This window comes from Tupaia chinensis, unplaced genomic scaffold, assembly GCF_000334495.1.
Source record: "Tupaia chinensis unplaced genomic scaffold, TupChi_1.0 Scaffold000231_2, whole genome shotgun sequence".
Classification (NCBI taxonomy): domain Eukaryota; kingdom Metazoa; phylum Chordata; class Mammalia; order Scandentia; family Tupaiidae; genus Tupaia; species Tupaia belangeri.
The window spans coordinates 2,678,714-2,683,713 of NW_006159707.1; positions in this window are offsets into that span (position 1 = coordinate 2,678,714).

Below are 5,000 nucleotides of genomic sequence, written 5' to 3' on the forward strand. Positions count from 1 at the left end.
GGCCCCAGCTGCGGGGGAGGGAGGTGGAGTCCCGGGACGACCCCGCCTCCCTCATTTGCATCGCGCCCTGGCCCCGCCCAGTGCCGCCAGCTGCTTTACATATTGGCATCCCCGCGGCTGCCGGCCTTCGGCCTTCCAGCAAAGTGTTCTTAGCCGCAGCGCTGCGGCGTGGGGACAGCAGCCTGTGTTCGTCAGACCCGAGCCTCGCCCCCCAGCCTGTCCTCAGCCCAGGGTTGCATTTAGGAGAGGAGCACCTTGGGTGCCCCAAAGAGTACCGAGAGCGAAAAGACCTAGAAAGGAGAGAGGTTGTGAAGGGAAAGGGTGGGCGCAGTAGATTCCACCCTGGCCTCTGCAGAAAGACTGGTACCCAGCCACCCCCCTCCATCCCATTGGTCATTCCGCACGCGTCTCTAGGAGGGATGGGCTCCCGCTGTCACTCATTTGGAAAGGCCTGTGGCTCCCCACACTTAGACCCATACACACACACGTTCTGCAGAGGTAGGGGAGGAGCAATCTTTTTATATATATATATATATCTAACTCCACCACAAAGAAGGTTCCTGGCTTTGCTTGCGCGAACATTTAGAAGAGAACTCCCTGCCTTCTGTCCAGCCCCTTCACAAAGAACCTGAGTTTTCTCAGCTGTGAAATGGGGCTAATGGAGTTGTGGATTTAATACATCAGTCTTTCCCCAAATCTCACTCGTGTCTGGGTGGTCGTCACAAATTTTGGTCATTTTTAGACGCCATCTGAAAAGCAAATCAGAAAAAGAAGCAGTCTATCTGGTGTATCTATCTGAGTTTGGATAGCAAAAGGCATCTATAGTAGCCAAATCTCTCCAGGTGTTCTCCTACGCCCAAAGCGTTTTGCCACTGAGGCTTTTTTTTTTTTTCTTGCTTGTTAAAAGAGGGCAATAACAAATGTAGGAGAGGTGTTAAAGCTGCATTAATGTCCAACTGAGACTCTGTCCTTCATGGAATCTGAAGGACACACAGGTAGCTAAAAGGGTAACAACTGTCTAGATGTGTCGCTGAGTAATTTAAGCCTGTCTGAGCTCTGAGCCTAAGCACCCCCACTCCCAACATGCCGCACATGGGGGATGCAGCCCTGCCTTAGACTGTGAGCACCTTCACCAGGCTTCGGCTCTGTGACAGCAGGGGCTGCTCTCCATTGTGTCACCCGGTGCCAAGCTCAGTGCCTGGCACCTTGCAGGAGTCCAGGAAATATTGGTGAATGAATGTGTGAGCAGGTGAAGGAGTGCAGATTTAAAGGCCAGGTGTTCAGTAATAAACATCAGGTCCTTGATGGGCTTTCATTAGGTGGATGAACGGCGAGGCTCAGGGTGTTTACTGTATAAAACCACGGTACGATTGGGCTAGCCTCGCTACAAAGCATACTGGTGACAAAGGGCTGAGCCTAAGTCATGGTGGATGAAGGAGAGCTGGAGAGAGCTGAACAACTCAGGTCCCACTAGGACAATCTTGCCTGGAAGCTGCTGAGCAGTAAGTCATTATTAGGCAGCATGTGGAGAGTGATAGCTGTAATAGAATGTCCATCCCCTACTAGTGATGCAAAGGTAAAGAGAAAGAAATAGCTTTTACTTTTAAGGCTGATGTGTTCAGCCAACTGGCAGTGCCTATCTATTATTAGTCCTTTGAGAGGTCCCACGACCTCCCAGGGAGGCTTGGGAAAACATCCCAGGAGACACCTCTGCTGAAGTAGATTTCCTTTGAACCGATGAGCTGGAAGCTCACAGCCCACATCCTGCCTTTTGAACGGAGTGCCCTGGATGACTTTGGTCTGTAACAACAAACAGTGCCTCATGGAACCTGGGCCTGGGGGTGCAAGGGCTGGTGGATCACAAAGAGCCATTCAGTTCCTGGCACGGCTTCCCTATCTGAGGTTCCTATTGGACCCAGATCACTGTAGATCAGGAGTTTCAAACTGATGGCCTTTGGATATCTTTTTTTAGCTCACCCAGTGATTTTTTTGTTTCTGCTCACATGTCGTACAATTTTATCTAGATATCTAGATTCTGACTTCTCTAGGAAAAAGAAAAAGAAGAAAGATACAGCTAAATAGAGCCCACATTCATGCGTTCACTCATTTATTTGTTCACTCATTCAGCAAATGCTTTTGGAGCACCTGCTACGTATCGTTCCTGACACTGTTAAATAAGCCAGACAACCCCCCCACACACATGGAGTGTATAGACTAGTGGGAGTGGGAGGTGAACAATAAGTTAATCAAATAACAAATTTAGACTAAGTGGTATGGAGGTTCATGCTGTAAAAAAAGAAAGAATGTAAATAATGAAGTGACATTGGCCAGGGAAAACCTTTCTGAGAAGGGGACATCTGAGATCTGAGTGAAGTCCTGAAGAATTTGAGGGGTGAGCCATGGGACTACCTAGGGGTAGAACATTCTAGGCACAGAAAAGAGCAAATGCAAAGAGCCCAGGGGAGGAGAGTGCTTGGCATGTTGGAGAAACGGCAAGGAGGCCTGTATGGCTAGAATGGACAGAGAAGAAGGAGCAGATATGGATGAGAGCAGCGAGGCAACCGGGCCCTGTAGGGCCTTGTACATGTGGTATGGAGTCTGGATTTCACTTCAGTGAATGGACACCATTGCAAGGTGGGAAGCAGAGGAATGGTCTTATCTTACTTATTTTTTTAAAGAATTATTTTATTTAACTTTTATTTATTTATTTATTTAAATTTGACCAGAGTAGCAAAGCAAGAGAGAGGGAAAGTGAGAAAGCAAGCTGCCAAGTCCAGGATTTGAACCATGGTCGGCCATGTGGGAGTTCAGCATCCTTAACCACCACATCACCTGCCAACCCCTGTTTTTGTTTTAGGTTGTGGTTTTCTGTTGTTGTTTTCTGTTTTTTTAGAGAAATTTTTGTTATAGGGTATGTATGCTCACCGGAGAGACAGAGAGACAAAAAGCATCACACACATGCCCCAGGAGGGGATGGCCATGCTGCAATCCCTTCTCTTCCATTCTCCTCTTGGGATTTTGGACATGAATCCACACACTCGGCATGAGTTTGAAGCCACCAAGTCCAGGACTCGAATCACTGTTGACTACATAGGAATCCAACGATGTCACCATTACCCCATTTGCTGGTTCCTTGTGTGGTGTTTTAAAGATGACCTGGGTGCTATGTGGGCAAAGGTTGTAGAGGAGAAAAGGCAGAGGCAGAGAGAGCAGTGAAGAGGTCACTGGAGTAGCTAAGGCAAGAGATGAAGACAGCTTGGCAGGTGCCATGTGGTGTTAACTGTTCCCTAGAGATGGAACACAGCCCTCTGGAACAGTGGAGCCCCCACTGAGCTCAGTCTGCTCAAAAAGAATTGAATGCTGGCCCCTTGAAAAATTTCAGAGGCAATGAGAAGGCGGGTCACTGGCTAGGAATAGAGCTGGTGGTTTCTCTAGTCCATATTTAATACGTGCTGTATATATCACTCCCTGTGATGGCCATATAAAATTATCATGAAACTAAGTGACTAAACGTAACAGACATGTGTTCTCTCATAGGCCGAGAGGCCAGAAGCCCTACATGGAGGTGTCAGCAGGGCCGCACTCCCTCTGGAGGTTTCAGAAGAGAAGCCTCGCTTGCCTTTCCCAGCTCCTGGTGTTTGTCAGCATGCCTTAGCCTCCCTGGCTCCACATCACATCAGCCCATCGCCAGACACCCCCCCCACACACATGGAGTGTATAGACTAGTGGGAGTGGGAGGTGAACAATAAGTTAATCAAATAACAAATTTAGACTAAGTGGTATGGAGGTTCATGCTGTAAAAAAAGAAAGAATGTAAATAATGAAGTGACATTGGCCAGGGAAAACCTTTCTGAGAAGGGGACATCTGAGATCTGAGTGAAGTCCTGAAGAATTTGAGGGGTGAGCCATGGGACTACCTAGGGGTAGAACATTCTAGGCACAGAAAAGAGCAAATGCAAAGAGCCCAGGGGAGGAGAGTGCTTGGCATGTTGGAGAAACGGCAAGGAGGCCTGTATGGCTAGAATGGACAGAGAAGAAGGAGCAGATATGGATGAGAGCAGCGAGGCAACCGGGCCCTGTAGGGCCTTGTACATGTGGTATGGAGTCTGGATTTCACTTCAGTGAATGGACACCATTGCAAGGTGGGAAGCAGAGGAATGGTCTTATCTTACTTATTTTTTTAAAGAATTATTTTATTTAACTTTTATTTATTTATTTATTTAAATTTGACCAGAGTAGCAAAGCAAGAGAGAGGGAAAGTGAGAAAGCAAGCTGCCAAGTCCAGGATTTGAACCATGGTCGGCCATGTGGGAGTTCAACATCCTTAACCACCACATCACCTGCCAACCCCTGTTTTTGTTTTAGGTTGTGGTTTTCTGTTGTTGTTTTCTGTTTTTTTAGAGAAATTTTTGTTATAGGGTATGTATGCTCACCGGAGAGACAGAGAGACAAAAAGCATCACACACATGCCCCAGGAGGGGATGGCCATGCTGCAATCCCTTCTCTTCCATTCTCCTCTTGGGATTTTGGACATGAATCCACACACTCGGCATGAGTTTGAAGCCACCAAGTCCAGGACTCGAATCACTGTTGACTACATAGGAATCCAACGATGTCACCATTACCCCATTTGCTGGTTCCTTGTGTGGTGTTTTAAAGATGACCTGGGTGCTATGTGGGCAAAGGTTGTAGAGGAGAAAAGGCAGAGGCAGAGAGAGCAGTGAAGAGGTCACTGGAGTAGCTAAGGCAAGAGATGAAGACAGCTTGGCAGGTGCCATGTGGTGTTAACTGTTCCCTAGAGATGGAACACAGCCCTCTGGAACAGTGGAGCCCCCACTGAGCTCAGTCTGCTCAAAAAGAATTGAATGCTGGCCCCTTGAAAAATTTCAGAGGCAATGAGAAGGCGGGTCACTGGCTAGGAATAGAGCTGGTGGTTTCTCTAGTCCATATTTAATACGTGCTGTATATATCACTCCCTGTGATGGCCATATAAAATTATC